Source organism: Myripristis murdjan, chromosome 4 (genome assembly GCF_902150065.1).
Source record: "Myripristis murdjan chromosome 4, fMyrMur1.1, whole genome shotgun sequence".
NCBI lineage: Eukaryota > Metazoa > Chordata > Actinopteri > Holocentriformes > Holocentridae > Myripristis > Myripristis murdjan.
This window is the reverse complement of record NC_043983.1, coordinates 33701569-33724848: the sequence shown is the minus strand read 5'-3', so window position 1 is coordinate 33724848 and position 23280 is coordinate 33701569. Positions and strand designations below refer to the sequence as shown.

The window sequence follows — 23280 nt, the reverse complement described above, 5'->3', positions numbered from 1 at the left end:
CGTTCTGCCAACATCTTGCTGTAACACGCTGGCAGCTGCAAAAGTCAGTGGAAGACTTTATGCGCTAATTTGCATAAAATGTCATTAAGGTTATTAACATAGCAGGAATACCACAGAGACGAGGTAACTGGAGACCGTTAAGATTCACATCCGACGTGTGGAAATTTATGGCCGCAAAGTCAGAAATACAATAAGGTGCTCGCGTGTGTTAGTAAGCGGGATTTTATCGTTTCCGGCGCACATCAACAAAAACACGAAGGACGAGGACGAGCTTTCGAACCCTGCTGGGCCTGCTGCGCGTCAGCTGTTCCGCTTCGTCACCGCGTCGTTTCTCCAGATGGTTTTCCAAGAAGCGCCGAGATTTGTCACTCGTCACTTTGAGCGCTGAAGTCGACGGGGGGCGGGGTGCGGCGGTGAGAGTCTGAGAAGTCGCTAAATTTGGAGACAGACGCGCCAAATTGGCAACAACGTAATCAACAAACACGCTCGCGTTTAACGATGCCGGGGCGTGTTTGTTGGAAAACGCGGGCGAGAGTCTGTCAGTCACATTTTCTGTCTGTAACTTCATGCAGCAGCTGTTGGAGTGTGTGTGTGTGTGTGTGTGTGTGTGTGTGTGTGTGTTAATGGGTGTATTGTGAGGGCGCCGCGGTGCAGATTCACTCACAGTTTCGCCCGTGTGTTAATTACTATGGAGAGTGCTGACAAGAGCTCCTATTGTTCATCAGGCCGTGCATGGTGGGAATGAACCTGTGCAGCTCGGCTGGGGAGTGTGTGCATGTGTGGGCGAGCCTGCGACTGTGTGTGTAAATCTGTGTGTGTGTGTGTGTGTGTTTGAGCAGGAGTGAAAGTGGATACAGAAATAGATAGTGCAGACTTATTATGTGTTATGGACTGGCTGTGTGTGTGAGTCTGCCTGAGCCTACCTGGCTGCAGGAGTGTGAGTGAAGGAGCCAGAAACGCAGCAGCTGTTGGAGGGGATGTTCACGGATGTGTTGTGTGCCGCCGCCGCCGCCACCGCCGCCGTGCAGATTCCCTCACAGTTTAGCTCGTGTGTTAATTACCATGGCACAGGAATGACTGGATAATGAAATTCCTGAATAATTTACAGAGTGCTGACAAGAGCCCCTATTGTTCATCAGGCCATGCACGGTGGCACGGGTGTAGGTTTCCACTGAACTTTGGCAGTGTGTGTGTATGTGTGTGTGTGTGTGTGTGTGTGTGTTTAGGTGGAGGGGCATATTAAGTGCAAGATCTGAGGGTCCTCCTGCAAGAAAATTATGAGCATCAAACACTTCATTTCAAGCATTCTGGTGAATTTTTATGCACCAATTTGTCGCATCAATTTATGGTGCTAATGTCTAAAGGAACACACAAAATTCAAGCACCAGGTGACAATTCAAAATATATATATAATGTAAAAATATTTTTTTCCAGTGACTGGTACTTCCTGCATGAAGTTCACTTTTTTTTTTTTTTAGCCAAACTGAAACTGCCATGAGTCATATGGTCATTTCCCCCCGCAGCAGTTTAACGTAAGTCATGCACAAATCAAATGCGAGAGAGAGAATCCTGTTAATTGCTGCACTCTCCCCGCCTCCTGTGGCGCCCTGAAGGAAGCAATTAAAAATCACCCAACAAATACCTACAGTCAGGTGACAGTCGTTTTAATCTCTGCTTGTGGTCAGACTGAAATAAATAAATAAATAAATAAATAAATGCCTTCCACAAACTCACAAACTTTCCTAAATATTTGTTCGGCTGTCTCTTGTCTCTAACGCTGGACTGGCTCATCTGCCTCTGTTTCTGTAAGCTCGCAGGGTTTAATGGGCAGGCAACATGACCTTAAGATTAGTTAGCAAACTGGACAACAAATTATCACTCGGTGACTCACAACTTACTTTTTTTTTTTTTTGATGAAAATTTTATTTTCATTTTCAATTTGAATAACAAAGGGAGTATAAGCGAATAATACAGAGGCACAGGGAGGTAAAATAACAAACAACAAACAAGAAAAAAAAACAGGAAATTAATAATAACAAATAAATAAATAAATAATAATAAAAAAAAAACAACAATTTAAGAACACAAGGTGGAGAATTAGGAATGAAGCTAATCCATAATTAATAGGGGTGGTTCAAAAAAAAAAAAAAAAAAGAGACACAAAAATAGTGCCTCCTTTCCATTTATTCATATGATTATCAGTTTAAATTTGGGAATCATTCCGAAACAAAAATCAATTTTAAATCAAATTGGACACCCAACAATCGGAATTAAGTCAATAAGGGAGTCCCACAGCCCTAATAATTAATGTTATTAATGATAAACTTAAAGAGTAACAAGAACATTGAATTCCTTAAGCAAAGCTTGACTGCATTGCCCAAGCCAACAGCATAAGAACAGGGCCTGTGACACTGAGCGACAATCAGTACATGAAATATGGCTGAAGAAAAAGATGACGTTATTGTAAAACTAGTAGATTCTTTGAATACTCTTAATGGCATTAGACCAGTTCAGAAGGGAATCAGATGTTGCACCATTAAGTCTTGCAGTGGATCTTTCAATTACACAGACATCAAAAAAGAAATTAAGCCAAAATCTCCTCAAAGAGATGGAGCGTCACAACTTACTTGATTTTTTTAAAGACTTTTTGTGAAAAATATCCTGATATCAGACCTCCCCCTCCTTTCCTCTTGTGGCTCCTCCGTGGTTTTCAACCCGCCTGCGTGCTCACAGCGCCTCCGGTCCAAAGGATAACCCTAGATTTGTGAAGCTCTTGCCAATCGAGGTTTGAACTCTTGCAAACGCAGTTAGGTGTTAGGAATAATACACTTGATACCTCACACTTACCCCATCTCCAGTTTTAGTAGCACAGGAGGCTCGCAAGTTGAGTTTTCACGTCTTGACGCGTTAACGGTTCCCAGTTAATATGAAGCCCTTTGGCGCCCCCTGCTGCCTGGCACTGGGTGGCCGGAGCTGTTCCAGCCTTATGGAGTCGCCTCGTCTCCTTAGTCTTTACCCGGGGCAGCAAATCAGGGTCTGCCTGTCCCGCCGCGTGAGCTACATGCACTGTCAGTCGTCATTATGGGGTTTTTAGAAGGAAAGGTCTGTGCTGAGGAATTTGTGTACCCACTAACCCTCCACTATCTCCCCCAGCGCTATCGCAAAGGTCACTGACTGCAGGTTTGTTTGCAAGTGGCTCACAGCTTTTTGGTTTTGAGGCTTTTTTTTTTTTTGGAGAAAAAAAATGTCCTAATATCAGGTGTTCTTCTCCTTTATCAACCCGCCTGCATGCACGCACCGCCTCCCGTCTAGATGATAAACTCAGATTTGCGAAACTCTTGCAAATCTCGGTTCAAACTCCTGTGGGTGCAGCTGGGGTTAGGGATTAAGTTAGGGCAGAGCAACTCACCGCTGTGCTGGATCAAGTGAGCACGTGTGTGTAGGAAAGTTTTGCAAATCCAGGGTTACCATCTACACACAACCCAGAGGAGGAGATGCTACTGACTTGAGATCACAACATTTGTTTGTATGTATGTGTGTGTGTGTGTGTGTGTGTGTGTGTGTGAGGGATAATTTAAAGATTTAGTGGTTGTGTGAACTTATAAGTCATATTCATATTTTGGGCGTAAAAAAACAGACCCAGTGCCGAATAAAGAGCCGCCCCTGTCAGAGGCACTGTTGTCTCTATTAGTAACATTATAGTGTTTTTCCAAAATAAAAGACCTCTGTTTCATTCATGTTTTTATTGAAGGAGGCAAGCGGGACACATGGGAACGCATCCCCTGTGTCCCACTAACATCTTTGTCTGTGCATAGTGGAAATGAACCTGTGCAGCTCTGCCAGGGTGTGTGTGTGCATGTGTGGGCGAGGCTGTGACTGTGTGTGTAAATCTGTGTGTGTGCAGGAGTGAAAGCGGATACAGAAATAGCGCAGGCTTATTATGTGTTATGGACTGGCTGCGTGTCTTCGCTGCAGGTATGTGTGAGTTTATCTGCGCCTACCTGGCTGCAGGAGTGTGAATTAAGGCTCCAGATATAGTTCAAGCTCATTAAAAGTTTGCGTTGTTGCTGGCAGACTCTAACTGCTTTTCCCAACCTGTTATCAGCCAGGCAGAGCGAGCCGGGGAGGAACATTAATAATCATAAAACTGATGAGGAAGATGATGATGGTGATGCCCCTGTTTCTTCAGGTTGTCCCACTGCAATTGACTTTCTATCCATATGGGAGAGGCCTGAGACACAAAAACGCTCATGAAAATGTAAATTAGTGCTGCGGAGTGGACAGGGCCACAGGCTCCAGAGGTATCTTCACAATTTAATTTTTTATTTATTTATTTTTGCACTGATTTGGAATATTACTTTTTCTAAGTTACTCCAATATCAATCAGCACAAAATCACAGAATATTCTGGATAAACAGCCGTCGAGTTTACATGTTTCAACTTCATTTCTTCATTTCATGTTTTTCTATCTGTTCTGTAGGCTATGGGCAATGGACACTAAGTACTACAGTACCCATGAGCCTCAGTGGCTGTTACTATCGTGAAAATGCAAGCTCAAGCTGCAAAATATTTTTAAATGTTTTCAGTTATTATCCTTTTTTTTTCTAGATTGGTTGTTGCACTCAGGAACAAAATAGTGCACTGTAGCCGTGAAATGATCCAGCATGTCTGTGTAATGTGAATTTGAAGATTTGTGATTGGCTCTTTCTTGAGATAATGCACTGGGAGATTTTCTGTACCTTTCCTGTTTTCTCCCTGAATTATTGCAATGCAGTCCTTCTTTGTTTGCTCCCATGATTCAACCTGAAGAGTTTCATGCCCATCCGAGTGTTGGAAGTGCTCAAACATAACACTGTATTTGGGAAGCTGAATGAGATTTTAACTTCCAAAACCATCGCTGGCTAAAATAAGCGAGCCCTCTTCGCAGCTCTGCAGAGGATCATGTCTATTAAGCCTTTTCGACAAACAAGGAACTGGTGAGGAACTTGCTGAAGAGTTGTCAAAGGACCAGTTATAAGCAAGTTTTAAAACATTGAGGAAGGTCGACGGAAACTCTGGAAAGAACCAAGCAAAGTATGGCGTCGTGCTTTTATGAAGTCCTCGACGGCGTGCTGAGTCATCGATCGGCTGAAAGTGACTCAGCAACATCTCTGATGCAACAGCAAACTGGTGCAAGCATGGACCAGTTTGTCATTTAGCACCTCGGTTCAACAATCCCCAACGGAACCAGTTCAAGAACCAAAAGAGGTTGTCCCAGTTTCTAAGCTTTGCTTTGGGCTTGTGTGTTTGGACTTTATGTTTGGACTCTGTCAGTCTTGTTTGCCCAGGGTCCCACACCAGTCCTGAGTCTGTGTAATCATCTCTGACCTCAGCCAGTCCTCTGTGTTCCAGCTCCTTCCCCAGGTGTGTCTTGTTACCTTGTTAGTTTCTGGGGAATTTAACTCTTATTTTCAGTTCCGTCTTTGTCTCTTCACTGTGTCTCTTGCCTGTGTGTTCCTTAGTTTCTAGCTTTAGTTATTTAATATTTTCTATTCTTCAATGAAACCTGCCTCCACTTGTGTGTTTGGCTCCACTTTCTAGGGATGGGCGATACCACACTTTTAGGATTCAATATGATACCGATACTTTTTCGTGCATTTTCATCGATACCGATACTGATACCGAAACTGATAAATTTTTTCTGCAATTTTTTTCATTCAAAATATTATTACATTTAAGACAAATTACATGACAAATACAGACCATTTATACCATATTTATTGGGGTCAATACATAATAAAACTAAAATTAAGATAAATAACATAAATATGAATGAAATAAATTAAATATGAACAAAAATTTGCACATTTTCACTGTTATTGTTGTTTTCTTGCACTTTTCTTGATATAAAAAAAGAAAAAAAGACTGATCTGCCATTATTTTCTGTGTGCTCCTCCGGCTCCCGCATTTGAGCCGCTCTTGCTGGCTGTGCTGTCGGGACGTCACGTGACACGGGCCGGCTCAACACACCGCCAGGCACAGGGGTGTCTCGGCACATAGTGAGTGAAGGAAGCTATCTAAAACAGCTGAAAGTTATGCATGCACCCCCAATTCTTATTTGTTAGTATCAATATTTGTTTAAGGAAATTGATGTCAAATGAGTAGCGTGTGAATATCGATATATCGATACCACAGAATCGATACGCCCATCCCTACCACTTTCCTGCCTGCATGTGACACAAGTACAGATACATGTCCCCAGGGCCCTGTGCTATTTTTTTCATACACCATTTCAAACACCATTCAGATCTTATTTACCATACATGCATCATATTATACATTTTTGGTGCTACACCAGAGGATTGGGACATTATTCTCATTTTTATGTTGAAGAACTGTGCGTTGTGCTCATCTATAATGGCATGTATATGGCTAATGTTGATGGCAGAAGCATTAGCCACTAAATTAGAAAAGCCACAATCCATCTTCACTTAACTTAATTTCCCTGCCCTAAAGAGTCTGAGCGTCATGACCGGAGCCAGCTGTTTTATGGCAGCTTTAACGTGCAGGAAGCCGCCTCAGAATGACAAACTGAGAGCGAGTTCGGCGACTCCGTCCAAGGATAAAAAGGTGGATGCACTTCAGAACAATCTGGTTGGTTATTATTATTCTTGAACAGAGCACAGTATCCTAACGCATTTCAAACACAGTTCAAAGAGTTCTGTTCAAACACCGAGCTGCCACCAGTTTCCCTCACCTCTCCACACTGGTCACACATCTATAAACTGGAATCCCATCCTTCAGGCAGCTGGTGAAACCACCTTCTGAGCCTGAAATGGCCAGTTTGACAGCACACAGCCTCACGAGCAGGTAGCCGCCACACGATCTGACACCATCACCTGTATGTCCTGTGAGTGAGGAGGTGAGGAGAGACTGAGGTGTACACTAAGCATGCTGTTTTTGTGTGACGAGATTTGTATGAATCCTTTTTGCATCCAGTGGGTTAGGCCATCTCGTTTATTATTACAGATTATAATGAGAAACAGAAACAGGACAATAAACTTTTATCTTTTTTATGAAGGGTTAACTACACTTTACTGACCTACCCACATCCCATGTGGGCCTCCTGATCCCTTCACACACCACCAACATGCTGGTTCCAGTTCATCTGCACTGAAAAGAGTCTCGCCATAATAATAAGTACTGATTAATCAAATGCAATAGTAATAATTCAAAATACTGCCACATAACCAGGGTCAGTGGGAACAGTATTCATAGCAAACGTTTACACCAACAACACAAGCGGCACTAAACTGAACAGAAAACACACTGTAGTGTAAGATGAGCCACTGGTGTGAGATTAGCAGGTGATGATATGATAACAGCAGCCAGTGATGCATTTTATTTGTAATCAGAGGTGGGAGTAACTAATTACATTTACTCACGTTGCTGTAACTCAGTAGGATTTTTTGAGTATTTCTTTAAAGTCAATAGTTTAATTCTTACTTAAGTCCATTTTTGCTTGAGTTTTGTCCTTCACTACATTTTAAATCAGATCCATTACAGTGCACAAATGATCCATGACTGATTGTAGCACCTTTCACAATAAAAGCCCAGTGAGCGAAGACGAGAGGAGGAACCTGCTTCTGCTTTGTTGCCTCTACTTTCTGTCATATCCAGATTTCACAATAAAAGCCGCAGGATGGAAAACCTGCAGATTTTCAATGAGAGCCGTGTAGACTCAACCATCATTATTAATGCGCTTATTCCACATGTGCCAGTAGAGTCTACAGGGTCCTCACTTCAGCTGAGTGTAAAGGAAAAGATCACAGCGAATACAGCTTTACTGTTTGGAAAAAGGAACTCAGTCACTTTTACTGCCAGGACATTTTAAAGAAACACACACTGTAGCGATGAACACACCACTCTATTCAGCTTTACACACATTTTACTGCTCCATTTTGTTTTTATCACTTTCCATTTATTTTAATTGTTGTTGTTGTTTTCAATTGGTTTCATTGGTCTTATAACGTTTTACTCTGCTCCTGCTCTCTGTTGTATCTTTGGTTATGCAATCACATAAAGCGCCTAAGGGCTTTATTTTGAAAGTCACGACATACATAATGTTCCTTATTATTATTTTTATTGTTATCATTTGTATTAGTCATAGTAGTCGCAGTAGCATGGACATTTTCAAACACAGGCCTCTCTATGTGCAAGCAAGCCGTAAGATTTTAATCAAAGAAAGGGAAAAAGCTCGGAGGGAGGAAGGAGAGGATGATGGGAATGGAAGATGGACCCAGTCGGCCTCACTGTGGGGTTTAAAACAGACGGTAAGAGAGGCAGCCGGCAACAGAGCAGTCGCACACTCCGTCACGGCCTCGCTGCACTTGCAGGCGTGGGGAGGAAAGAGGTTGGTAGTCTGACTCTGTCTGCAGCTTTGGGCCCATTTCACTTTCATGAATGATTCATCAACCTTCTCCCGTCATTCTCATTCTGATTCATCTGAAGCCACAATAACCCCCCCTGCTAAAAAAAAAAAAAAAAAAAAAAAAAAAAAAAAAAAACACCCTTAATACTATTTCACTTCATTTTAGAAAGAGTTATGTGGAGTGGCTGCAGTAATGTTTTGACTGATAGTTAGTGGCCATTTGAATCAATCATATGTTCAGGCCGGCGTCTGCATGGCGCCGCCGTCGCCCCGGTCACAGCGGAGCCTCCGAGCCCAGATCCGTTTAAACGCTCAGATAGGAAGCAGCAGGGCTGGCCGAGAAAATCTGTTGCATATTGAATTAGTCCGCCAGGGGAACACAGGCTGATTGCTCTCAGATCCTCGTGTGGGACTTCAAGTCTAAAACCTGCATGAAGTGAAAGAAACAAACAAAATTACCACAAAACAACGATAGAAGGCAAGTTATCGAAGAGAGTTATGTACGGAGGCCCTGAAGGGACATAAAAGAGAAACATAATCAATGGAAGAAAAAGAAAATGAAGAAAAAGCCTTCTGTTGGTGTTGGTGAGGGTTTTTAAATCCTAACGTGCCTCCTGGGTCTCTGGTTCGCTTTCATCGTTGCAGCATCACTGAAGCTACCGCTCTTAGTTTGAACAGAAGTAATTATATATAGTTAGCATCATTACATAATTACAGTAACTTAGCCCGTGCATTAGTTCACCCTGCAAGAATTCTCTATCTCAGCATGTCATTTTGTTTCATCCACAGTGTTAAAATCTTGCTTTTCCTCAAACAAGGTAAAAAAAACAAAAAAAAAAAAAAAACAAGTCTAAATATATAAACTTGTTCCCAGATAATCCCTTGTTCCCATATAACAAGGCAGAATAAGGCAGATCAGCCACTAGGATGAAGAAAATGACACTTTATTCCTAGTAGACATCAGAAAATATGTCTCTGTCTTTGAAACAGACGGCTGGAGAGATGCGTAGAAAAATCTTTGGTTGATATTTAACTTTTGGACGTATTTAGAAACATCTGACAGGCCATTCAGATGCATTTTTGGTAACGGGTAACAATACCATCTTACTGTTTTTTTTTTGTTTGTTTTTTTTTTTACATATTTACATAATCATGCTTTGGGTAGCCTAATTTTCCCCCATTGGAAGCTGGTGGATTTGCTACCGCTGGAAAACACATCACTGTAACTGTTTGATGTGTTTAAAGTCAGTAAGACAGTAAGACACTGCCCAAAACAAAATGAAGCAAGACAAAGTAGCCGCTATCTCAGAGAAAACACAGATTATTCCTTTAAATGTGAGTTCAAATGGTGAATGTAGTCCTCAAAAGTATGTTCTAAATGTATGAACAAAAAACAAACAAGAAAAATTAGATAGAAATACATATAGACATATACAGATAGGCTGATCCAAATTCCCCTTGGGGATCAATAAAATATTTCTGATTCTGATCACAGATTGATCGATAGATAGATACCCCAGAATTGTGGAGAATTGTGCACTCCAGTTGTACTCTCTCTCTCTTTTTTTGTTGCAGTGTGAGAATTATGCATTCCTTTATTCTTTTTCTTGCATCCGGTGGATAAAAACATGCACAACAACACACAGAAATATCATAAACAGAATACATTAAGAGGCAGCAGAGAGCAACATGAGCCAACGGCGCTGCAGCAGGAGTGTGTGTGTGTGTGACGTCAGCGTTGCCAAACTGAGCTGCAGCCGCCATCCTCACCCACACGCCGACGTACATAAAAAAAAAAAAAAAACATTCATTCATAAAATCATAAATAAAGCGCCTTGGAATCGCTCTGTGGATTCCTCCCTGCGTGACGTTTGATAGAAGTGGAGGGCGCCGCGCTTTGATTGTGAAGGACCGACACCAAAACCTGACACTGCATCTTCTAATGCTGCGTCCTACACGTTTCTGTGATCAATAATTTAACCTCAAGGACTAAAAATGTCTATTTACTGCAACATTTTTCCCTCTATGAAACTACCTCGGTACGACATCATATCATCCGCATTTGTCCAGTTATCTATGGGAATTTAAAAAAATAAATAAATTACAAAAATGACCACCAAACAGCAAAATGGATTTTTCCTGTCTGTCAGTTCCTGATGCTCCTTGAAGGCCTCTCTTTATAAACACTGAAATCTAATGAGTGGCTTGTTATTATGTGATATCTAAGTGTAAGTGATGGCAAATTGTATGCTTGTATGATAAAATGCTATTTGTGACTACAGGATCATTTATACAAACCACAGCAGCAGCAGATGATGATGAAATGCATCAGTTGCTGAGCTTCTGTGCTTTCTGGCAAATTAATAGTCACTCTTTGTCAAGTCAGGTTTCACAGCAAATCATGTCTTTATATGGATGCACAATATAACGCTGGCTGATGTATATTATCCTAGGAAAAGATACATTTTTGATGAAGAATGTCAGTAAAACGGGCCTTTCTCGTTTGTTTAAAATAATTATGACTAGCAAAATCAACTGGTCAATCTCAAAAGTTAGCCTTTATGGTCCTCTTCTTATTTTTCTAAACAATAGTAATATTATCGGTTATCATATCGGTATCGGCCACAACAAAGAGATCATTATTGGTGATCGTTATCAGCCCTGAGATTCCCATATCGGTGCATCTCCATCCTTTCCTATTTCCCATTTTGTTTGTACGAGTTCAGCTGCAAAAAAACAATGTGTTCCAAAGCACCTGAAGGCATCATTAAACCTCCAAAACGTGTGACTCCAAACTAACTGGAGTCAAAGCTGCAAAATAAGCCGAGTCGCCCCCGGCTGTTGTTATTGTTTACAACCGGCCTGGAATTCAGATGCAAATGACATTAAGCGTGGTAATGACAGTGAAAAAGATGACGATAAAATGTGCAAATGATAACGACATCCAAGATCTGTTCTCACAGTTTAGGAGCTGGTAATGCACTGCAATCACACCGCTGTTATTCCACAACAGGTATTCCATTATTGCTCTGCTCTGCTCGCTGCTGCAGGTTGCATCAGTGAATGTACAAAAGTCCTGGTCCACCTCCACATCACACCTCCAGGAGCTTCTCTGAGCTCCCATCCTAAATCCAGAGGCGTTAATATGGAGTTGGTCCTTTGCAGCAGAACAGCTTCCACTCTTCTGGGAGGCTTTCTGCCAGATGTTGGAGTGTCTGTGGGAGTTTCTGCCCGTTCATCCAGAAGAGCCTTTGTGAGCTCAGACTCTGATGTTGGACCAGAGGGCCCGGCTCACAGTCTCCGTTCTAGTTGATCCAAAGGTGTTGGATGGGGTTGAGGTCGGGGCTCTGTGCGGGCCACTCAAGTTCTTCCACACCAAACTCAGCCGGCCACGCCTTTATGCAGCTGCTCTGTGCACTGGGGCTCAGTCATGCTGGGACAGGAAAGGGCCTTCCTTCCCCAAACTGGTCCCACAGAGCTGGAAGCAGAGAATTGTCCAAAATGTGTCGGTGAGCTGAAGCGTTCAGATTTCCCTTCAGTGGAGCTGAGGGGCTGAGGCCGAGCCCAGAAACACCAGCCCACAGCGTGACCCCTCCTCCAGCAAACTGCACAGTCGGCACAATGCGCTCAGGCAGGGAACGTTCTCCTGGCGTTCCCCAAACCCAGACTCGTCCATCAGACCGCCACATAGAGAAGCCTGATTGGTCGCTCCATAGAACACGTTTCCGCTGCTCCAGAGTCCGGCAGCGGCGTGCTTTACGCCGCTGCGTCCGAGTCGCTGTGGTTCCTAAACACTTCCACTTTGCAATAATCCCACTTCCAGCTGATGGTGGAATATCTAGGAGGGAAGAAGCTTCAGCAGCTGACTTGTTGCAGCGGTGGCTTCCTGTTCCATCACTATTCCAGCAGCACCTGGAACTCAGTGAGCTCTTTAGAACCAGACGCTCTGTCACTGATGTTGGTAAAGGCAGACTGCATGGCTGCTGCTGGAGGTTACACACCTGTGGGGACGGGACTGAATGAAACACCTGAACTCACTGATTAACCCTTATAAGGTATTCGGGTCTGTGGGACCCGTTTTCAGTTTTTAGCTTAAGAAAAATGATACTAATAATTATTTTTTCAAACTGATATTTATTGGCCTTGGGTCATTTTCTGTGAGGAACATGAATCAGAAAAAAATTTTCAATTACCCCCCTTGCATACCCCCTCTACACATTTATATTACATACAGGGTCTTCGGGTCCACTGGACCCGGACCTAGTGAAAGTGTGTAAATCATAGATCCTGTGCACCCTCATGTTCCCTTCCTCATCTGTGTGTGTGTGTGTGTGTGTGTGTGTGTGTGTGTGTGTGTGTGTGTGTGCGTGTGTGTGTGTGTGTATTGTGTGGGAGAGAGAGAGAGAGCGAGTGCGGGAACAGGTGCACACTGTGGGTGTACCTGTTCCCGCACAAGGTTGCAACATTGTTAGAAAATTGGAGTACCCAACACTAACTGCACCCACATTCCCACACATTTCACCCTCTGTCTTGCGGGAACCAATCTCGGGGACCTGACGCTATAGATAGCTCTGTCAGTGTGGTGCAGGACCAGCCCACGAGCAACCAGGCCCAGGACCAGCCCACGAGCAACCAGGCCCAGGACCAGCCCACGAGCAACCAGGCCCAGGACCAGCCCATGAGAGGCCAGGATCAGCCCATCAGCCGCCTCCCAAACGCAAGCGTACCTCAGGAGCAGCAGGCCAGCAGCCAGCCCCAGGGCCAGTGGTGAGCAGCTTCAAAATGACAACATATGGATGTCAAGAAATGGCAGAATTGAATGGTCTTCGTTTTCAAGAAATGAACCGCCCCGCATAGCTGCCAATGTGACGAGTGTTAGTAAAGATCTTTATCTTCTCATTATTCTAGATTGTGGCCAGTAACAAAAAGAAGCGCTGTGAGGTGTGTGGACCCAAGATGGACAGAAAAACACTATACATGCACCCAGTGCAAGAAGTACATTCGCAATACACACACAGTGAAACTCTGCACGTATTGTATGGCATAGTCTGGTATGAAATGGCCGTGTTCAATTGGGCTAATGTGTTGTTCAGACAGATTTTATGTGTAAATGTTAGGTTACATTTCTAATGAAATTCAAATAAAACACTAGTTATGAAAAAAAAAACTGCCTTCATTTGTACATTTGCTGATTATTTTCTAGTTATGCCTGTTTTATGATAGATTTTCTTATTTTGTTGAATTTTAATAAAAAAACGAGTGTTATTTCTATTTATAAATGTGATTTTACAAAGGTAAAGGGAAGAAATTTAACATATGTATTGTTTATATTACTTGCAATTGGGATGAAGTAAAGATCTGCTGAGTATTTTAACAAAAAAAGTTATGATTATGTTGAATTAAAAGCCCCAAAATGCAACGGGTCCACCAGACCCAGCAGGACTCCCTGTGTAACAAAAAAACGAATACCATATGAGGGTTAAGAGCTGTGGCTGAATGTTTTTGTCCTTATAGTGTATATGTTCCATATCAAACCAAATCCTGCCTCATGTTAGGGCACAAAGCTGTGCAACATTTTTAACGTTATTGCTCCTGTTGTTTTCATGATGAAAAGTATAAAGTGTGATTTAAAAGTGATTACAGTGTCCTTAAACCACACTGACATGCAGTCCTCTGTAAGGCAGGGCCGGAGTCCATTCACCTCCAGTTAAAAAATAACTTTGATTGATTTCAAATCTAAATAGAAGTCGCGGTTCACTTGTTAATACAAAAAAACAAAAAAAAACTCCATCATGCCAGGTTCAGCTGTAGTCTCTAAATGCCATTTTTTCCTTTTTCCTCGAACTGTATTCTTTTACTCTTTGTTTACTGCAGTGACCGCATTTCCCCTCATGGATCGATAAAGTTTCATTTAATCTTATCTTAACTCACCGTGGTAAGACAAAGCTGGTGGTCAGTCGGCTGTGATTCACTTTCCCTTTAACCCTCACTTTCAAAAAAACCTTCACAGGCTCAAGTGGAGCAGAGAGCAAACACCAGCGACAGGAAGAGTCAACACTGCGACAGATGTCCGTCCTAACAAGTCATTTAGTCTCTTCTTCAGTGTTGAAATCCTGATTTTTCTTTTTAAAGTCAAAACTCTGCCAGTGGGATGAAATAATCCCACCTGTTTCCAATGCAGTTTCACTTGTTTCAGGAAAATTTCTAGGAACTAGGATAAATATGCTGAAACACGGCAGATCAGCCACCAGGATCAATGAAATGACATTTGATTCAAGAAAATTGTCGAAACAAGGTGATTAGCGCTGGAAACAAGTGAGATTATCAAAGAGAAACAAGATTTTTAACACTAAGAGCTCGATTTTAATAATCTAAGCACATGGTCTGAAGAACATGGTGCATTAAGGGCGTGTCTAAGACAACTTCTGCTGTTTTAACAGTGGAAAAAAGGCTGGTTGGTTCAACAGGCTTGTCCTGAGTCTCTTCATTAATCCTGGCTGTGCTTTGGGCGTAACATGCAGTAAACCAATCAGAGCGCCGTCTCCCGTCCCCTTTAACAGCCAGGTGTGTCTCACCTTGGTGGGCTGCTGTTCTAATGGAGGATTCTCCAGGTAAGAAGGAAGGAGACGGAGTGAAAGCTCACGAGCAGATCATCTACGGCGACAGCAGGACTCCATCTGAGCTCCCTGAGGTGAAGCAGCGTCCCTGTGTGTGGGACAAGCAGAGCGGACACTCGCCGGCGCCCCCTATGGAGGCCACCATCACTGTCTGATAATGAGCTTCAGATAGCAGAGAAACCTGCAATTTTACAGGCAGAAGCATGGCTGTGCCACGGGCTCACCAGTCTCTCCCATAGCGGCCAACCTGTACATGGAAGAGGTGGAAAATAGAGCCCTGACCTCCTTCAGAGGAACAACACCTAGCCATTTGTTCAGGTACGTGGATGACACATGGGTCACCATCAAAACCCAGGAGGTGCAAGCCTTCACAGAACACATCAACTCGGTGGATGACAACATCAAGTTCACAAGGGAAGACACCAAGAACAACAGCCTGGCCGTTTTGAACTGCGAAGTACACTTTGAAGAGGACAGGAGCCTGCACGTGAGGGTCTACAGGAAACCCACCCACATAGACCGGTATCTACTCTTTGACTGCCACCACCGTTGGAACACAAGCTTGGAGTGATCAGAACCCTGCAACACCGGGCAGAGAACATACCATCGAGTACACGGTCCCAGGAAAAGGCAAAGAAACACCTGAGGAATGCACTGCAAGCTTGTGGACATCCTAACTGGACCAGCCACAAGAACCAGGAAGAAAGACAACACCAGCGAACGGGAAGAAAAGGAACCCAGACGCAACAACATCGTCATGCCTTATGTGGCTGGAGTATCAGAGAAACTCAGGAGAATTTTTAACAAACACCGCATCCCTGTGTTTTTCAAAGCCAGCAACACACTAAGGCAGAAACTGGTCCACCCGGAAAACCACACCCCAAAACAGAAGAGAAGCAACCTGGTGTATGCAGTCCAATGCAGCGGGGACTGCACAGAACTATACACTGGAGAAACCAAGCAACCATTACCCAGACGCATGGCCCAACACAGGAGGGCCAACTCTTCAGCCCGGGACTCTGCAGTGTACCTCCACCTGAAAGACAACGGGCACACCTTTGAAGACCACAATGTACACATTCTGGACGAGGAGGACAGGTGGTTTGAAAGAGGAGTGAAGGAGGCCATCTATGTCAAAGAAGAGAAGCCATCACTCGACAGAAGAGGGGGCCTCAGACGCCACCTATCCCCCATACACAACACGGTCCTTTCATCTCTCCCCAGGAGATTCAAACACCCATCTCATTTGACCTCATGGGACAACGATCGACCACGCGGACATCATGTGACCCTCACGACATCATGTGACCCTAACGACATCATGTGACCCTAACAACTCTCGACAAGGATCGTTACCACCTAGGGACACTTTCACCCAGTGGTATCGACGACCTTAACAACGACCCCACAGAGGTTAAATACCTGGGAGTTCAAGTTCAAGTTTATTGTCAGTGTCTCCGTAGGGCAATTGGCTTTGCAAGCAAGCAAACAGAAACACACAGGTGCATACAAACGACGTTCAGGAGGGGGGTGGGGGAGTGTGCCGAAGCAACAGTAGACACTGGGACATAGCCAATGATAAGAAAAATATGCCAAGTGCTTAGGAAGTAGCCTAGTGTCCAAAAACAGCCTACACAGAGTAGGAAAAGTGCATAATGTCAGTATGAACATCATCATCATCATCAACAACAATACCATCAATAACAACAGCAGCACCATCATCATATCATTTAAAAATAAGGATATGAAAAACCATAGTCATCAAAATCAGCAATAGATGAGCCAAGTGAGTAGCCACAGAATAGAAGTCAAGTACGACTCCTCCCCGGATCCGCACTCAAAAGTGAAATGGCTGTAGGGATGAGGGAGTACTTATATCTGTGACTTGACATGGGGAAATCTGAGCCGGGACCCAGAAGGCAAAAACTGGAACTCCGAATGTAAAGGGTGGGAGCTGTCAGACCGAATGACATTGGCCTTCCTAAATATCTGCCTACGAAACAGGTCAGATAGTGTACACGGATTCACACCCAAAATCTTATTGCTCCAGTCAACCAGGAGTTTTGCCAGTCAACCAGAACCGAAGAAGTGTCAAGGCTGGGAGTCAGAGTAGGACCCAAAAGCACAATCTTGAGTCAGAAGTCAATTAACAAGTCCTTTATTCCGAAAGCAGGGTCAAAAAACACAAGAGCAGTCGGGATCCGAGCAGAATATCCAGAAGGGCTAGGCAAAAATCAGCGTCAGAAAACCAGAAGAAGAATCAGAATAAACCAGGGCAAACACGAGGAAAAAATGGCTGGGACGTGAAGACACAAAGGGCTACAACGAACTGGCACAGAGAACAGGGAACACACCGACTAAATACACGAGGAGAGGGAAGACAACAAGGCCCAGGTGTAACACATTAGGGCGGGGCAGGCAATCACACAGGAGAGAAACTTGACAGGAAGTGATCTGAAATGAGAGGAGAGTTAGACAATAAAACAGGAAGTGCAGAAAAAATGAAACCAAGAAAACATAATTTAAGGTGCTGGGTGAGACATGACAAGAAGCTTCTTGCAGGAGAAGCGAAACATCTTCTGAAATCCACTTAAAGTCCAGTTGACTTTGCTCTACTCTACTTACGTTTATGTTTGATGTTTTTTTTCCCCCACATTTTGGGGAGAAAAATCCTCCTGATTTAAAAGCAGTGAAAGTGATTTGATGGCCTAACTTCATCTTGATCTCCAAGCTGTGACCTTTTGACTCCGAGTTGAAATTCTGTCTGACCGCGAGCAGGAATGTAAATCTGACCGCTCCCCCCCCCCAACCTTAGCCGCTATGCTAATCAAAGCATCTGAGAGCTGCATACAAACACGGCGGGGCTCTGCTGTATGCAGCGGCACGACCGGGGAAAATCAACAAAATGTCAAAGTTCAGCGGCAGATCCGACTGTCAAGAAGGTGCACTTCAGTTTGGCGAATTAGATTCAGATTTTTTTTTTTCGTAGCTGTAGATGATGAAGAGAAATGGCACTAAATAAAACATCACATTTTTGCCTTCCCATGCATGAAATATTCCTCCTCTCTCTTTCTGCAGGGAGCCACATGTGAGCTGGATACAGGAACACACTCCGGTTTCCAGGCCCTTTTTTACGATTAAAAAACCAACGTCTGCCTGTAAAACGCTGTTTAATCATTGATAAGCAGCGTCCTGAGGAAATCAGCGGCTGAGCGATATTAACCTAATTCTCTCTAACGTAACCCTCTCGGGAAGCTCCCCCTGCTTTCCATTTCTCTTGCACCAGTCAAACCCGACACTTCTCACAGACATCACAATTTTATTTTTTTATTTTTTCGGAGGCAGAATGAAAAAGTTAGTGGCCGTGAAACAGAGGAGAGAGCTGTTTGATGTCGGCGATTCTCGGGCCTCACAGCCGAGCTCCTCCCCGGCCCGGCTGCCGTAATGAAGCCCGAGCGCGAGCCAGGCCCGGCGCTCCCCTGTGGCCCCGCTGGGCAGCATATGTTGGCCCCGACGCCGGCCGCGGTGGCCTCTGCTCTGCGGCAGCGCGCAGCCCGAGCAGGAGGAAGCTCCATGTGGGGGTCGTGGAGCTCGGCATCTGATCTGGAGCTGCCCTTCCCTCTCAGTGAGAAGGGAGGAGGAGACTCACACAGAGGAAACCAGGCTCCCAGTAATTTATACACACGACACACTGCAAAGACCACCATGTTAACTGGTCACTTCATCTCATATTCAGAGTTTAAATCTGCAAAGAAGGTGAAAAGAAGAAGAAAAAAAAATTGCCGGTGGGATCAGATTGTTTCATTTGTTTCCAGTGCAGTTTCACCTTTTTTTTCTTTCTTTTCTGGGAACACTGCAAAAACGCAAAATCTTACCAAGATTATTTGTCTTATTTCAAGTCAAAAATGTCTTATTTCTAGTCAAAATATCTCATTACACTTAAAATAAGACATGATCACCTCAGAAGTAAATTGTTTTTAGACAATTTTCACTTGTTTCAAGTGAAAATTCACTTGAAACAAGTGAAAATTTGCTTGTTTCATTGGCAAAATTTGCCAGTGGAAAAAGTGAAAATTCACTTGAAATAAGTGAAAATTAGCTAGAAACAAGAGACAAAATTTGCCAATGAAACAAGCAAATTTTCACTTGTTTCAAGCAAATTTTCACTTGAAACAAGAGACAAGTTACTTCTGAGGTGATCATGTCTTATTTTAAGTATAATGAGATATTTTGACTAGAAATAAGACATTTTTGACTTGAAATAAGACAAATAATCTTGGTAAGATTTTGAGTTTTTGCAGTGAACAAGAATAAACAAAGCAGAATAAGACAGATCAGCCACTGGGAGCAAGAAAACGACATCTGATTCAAGAAAATCAGAGGCTGACTGACGGGACAACATGGAGTTTTTGTGCATCGTGATGATAATTTCCACTCTCAGTTAATACATCGACTACTTTTTCCTTTAACTGACGAATTACTTCATTTATAAAGTGCCAAAAATAAAGCCAAAGTTTGATTGGACATGATCGGAGCTCAGTCTGACCAGCAGCTACAAAAACAAAATAAAAAAAAAACTCTTAATTTTATAACAATATGAACAAAAAAAATGTTGGCAATCAGTATCTTGGTGATTTTAGTGAGGCATTTTTACTTGATAAACAACTAATGCTGCTGTATTTATGACTTTTACCACGTTATCTCTCGTTTTATATGATAGTTTTGCACTTCAATACTATTTTTCTCTTTCCCCTTTGCTGTCTGCTTTTATTCTCAGCTCCAGCAGGGACTTCGCTTCCTCTTGTGGGCCGATAAAGTTTCATTTCGTCTTATCTTAGCTTGCTGGCCGGTCAGCTGTGAGTCACTTTCACTTTAACCTCACCTTCACCCCCGACATCTTCACACATCAGCCGGCTGGGTCTCATGTGGGACAGAAACGACACAGAAACGAAGATCAGAGGCAACGCTGCAAAAAAAATCTTCATCTCGACAAGTAAGCCAGTCTCATCTTCAGTGTTCAAATCTCGTTTTTCGGTCCATAATCCCACTTGTTTCCGGTGCTAATCGAGTGTCATTGAATCGAGTGTCATCGTCTTGATCCGAGCAGCTGATCTGCCTCGTTCTGCCTTGTTTCAACACATTTATACTTGAAACTGCACTGGAAAAAGTGGGATTATCTCAATATCTCACTGGCGGATTTCTCTTCACCTTAAACACGAGATGCTCAGATGGAATGAGATGAAATAACGAGTAAAAAAGATTTTTTGTGATAAATTGATCGTGGGATGTTTCAGAGAATACAAACCCTCTTGTGGTCGTCTTATCGCAATGTGATATTGTAGCGTTGAAATTTTTTGTTAAAACATCCGCCTGATGAGATAATCCCACTTGTTTCCAATGCAGTTCCACTTGATTCAGGAATCTGGCAGAATAAGGCAGATTAGCGCGGATTCAAGAATAATTTTTTTGCATGTTTTTTTTTTTTTTTTTTTTTTTAAGGAAAACAAGATTGCAGGTCTTAATATGAGCCTAAATGAACTGTCAAGATAAGGAAAACGCCTTCTGTGCTCCTCATTTTCCTACAACAAAGAGAACATCGCCGTGTGTTCAGTGTTCAAATCTCGTTTTTTGGTCCATAATCCCACTTGTTTCCAGGGCTGATCGAGTGTCATTGAATCGAGTGTCATCGTCTTGATCCGAGCAGCTGATCCGCCTCGTTCTGCCTCGTGTCAACACGTTTATACTTGTTCCCAGAAAAAAAAATCCTGAAAATGCAGTGGAAAAAGTGGGATTATCTCAATATCCCACTGGCGGATTTCTCTTTACCTTAAACACGAGATGCTCAGATGGAATATGAGATGAAATAACGAGTTAAAATGAAGATTTTTTTGTGATAGATTGATCGTGGGATGTTTCAGAGAATCCCGTGGTCGTCTTATTGCAACGTGATATTGTAGCGTTGAAATTTCTTGTTAAAACATCTGCCTGATGAGATAATCCCACTTGTTTCCAATGCAGTTCCACTTGATTCAGGAATCTGGCAGAATAAGGCAGATTAGCGCGGATTCAAGACTAATTTTTTTGCATGTTTTTTTTTTTTTTTTTTTTTAAGGAAAACAAGATTGCAGGTCTTAATATGAGCCTAAATGAATTGTCAAGATAAGGAAAACGCCTTCTGTGCTCCTCAGACATTTTTCCTACAACAAAGAGAACGTCGCCGTGTGTGTGTGTGTGTGTGTGTGTGTGTGTGTGTGTGTGTGTGTCTCCCTCCCCGCGTCGGCCCGACCCAGCCTCCTGGAACAGCTCTGGGTGGCAGCCGGCCCTGACTGATTGCACTGCTTGTTAGTCTGTCTTTGATCATTAAGCAGAGCAATGTCACCGCCTTTAGTGTCATCAATTACAATTTGGCTAGCGTCACTTTGATCTTGACAAATATTATCCCGGTTTTTTAAAGTTGTTGTTGGGTCACGTGGGCGCCACAAGGATTCGCAGCTCCTCTCCTTGTTGCAAGACTTCTGATGAATAATTTACCTGCGAGGATTTTTTCCCCCCTCTCTCTCTCTCTCTCTCTCTCTCTCTCTCCACTGAAGTTCAGACTTCACAGCCGGCTGAAAGAAGAGGAAGAGAGGCAGAAGCGGGGAGAGATAGAGCTGTTGCCATGTGAATAGCTCATATCCCTTGGTGGTGGAACCTGCATCTGTCCGGCCCATATGGCACCGGGGGCCAGTCTGCAGTCTCATCTCCGCCCAATCAATAAATCCCCAAGCCGGCCATCCGAACACCTCAGCCTCCCCGACGACCTCCACCCCCCTCAGGATTTGATAAACGACAATCTCCCGAGCAGATCTGTCACTTCGGCTCCAGATTTATTTATTTGCTTATGCCTGGTACACACTGCAGGATAATCGGGCCGATTTTTGTCCCGATCTCCCCCGTTCCGATCAAAGCCAGCAAAGGCCCGATTGTCTGATGTTTGCAAACGTCATCGGGTCTGATGTTCCTGTGGGGTGGGGTGTTAAGAGTGATTTTGTTCGGTCCGATCCGCTCGGAAGGCCTCGGATGGAGAGATCGTAAATAATGAACATGTTTAATATTTGCAACTAGAAATCCTGTAGTGTGTGGGGCGCTCCGAGAGGAGCCGAGCACGCACAGTGTGTAATGTCCAGTGATGGGAATAACGGCATTATAAATAAATGGCGTTATTTTTTTTTTAATCAGTAATGAGTAATCAAAAATATTTATACATATATTGTTTCCCCCGTTACAACGCCGTTACCATTTCTGACAATAAAATGCGCCGTTACTAGGCTATAACTGATGCCGGCTTCAGCCGAGCAGGCTGCTCGGAAAGCTTTCCGCACACTACAGGATTTCCACACACTAGGCTACAGGATTTCTAGTCGCAAATATTAAACATCTTTTCGTCCCTTTTTTTACCTTTATTTTTTGTTATCATTATTATTATTAATATTTTATTATCCTAGATTTGAAAAATGTGCGTCTTGTGGAGAAAAAGCGGCTTGTCAATTTTCAAACCGATCGGACTTTGCAGTTTTTTTTTTTTTGAATCAGCATGAATAGAAAATAAGACCAAACCATACAAATTGCATATAATTCCTGATGACAGAGCGGATAGTGTCTCTGCCTGCCATGCATGAGACCAAGGGTTCAATTCCCTACCTGGACAAGAGGGCACTTTGCTGTTAACCATGGCAATGAAGTGATTCTTCTTATTCTGCCTGTCATTGGCTAGATGACACACAGTGGCATTAAGGGTTTCGATAATTTTCATTTCTGTACCTTTTTTGCGGATTTTGGCGCCGGTGTTTGTCCGCCATGTTTGTTTACACTGAAGTCACGTTTGACTACGCGAGATTTAGAATATTGAGCGTGAAGAAGCTGATGCTCTGCTGAAGAATGGGTTAGTGTGTGGTGTGCTCCGTGGTGCACACCACACTCTGTAAGATCAGAAGAGACAGATCTTGTGCGATCTGTCTTTTGTTATCATCAAGTGTGTGCTCTCTAAATCTGTGAAGGTTTGAAGAATCCTGTAGTGTGTGCCAGCCTTTAGACGTGCAGGAAACAGGAGCACGGAGGACGTGGCGTCGATGCATCGATCTTAAATTCTGCCGATTGATTGAACCGCATCGATCGGCTCAAATGAACAGAACGGATCGATCAGACTGCAGCCTGAATCGATACGAGACGCTTTGATCAGTTCATTTGTGATTCTTAGAGAAAGCGGCGGTGATT

At 43.3% G+C, this 23280-nt stretch overlaps 1 pseudogene; it reads left to right on the top strand.

Annotated features, from left to right (window-relative positions):
• The first annotated feature begins 8272 nt into the window (after positions 1 to 8272).
• LOC115357393 (uncharacterized) lies at positions 8273 to 16368 on the top strand (annotated as a pseudogene).
• Positions 16369 to 23280: the final 6912 nt, after the last annotated feature.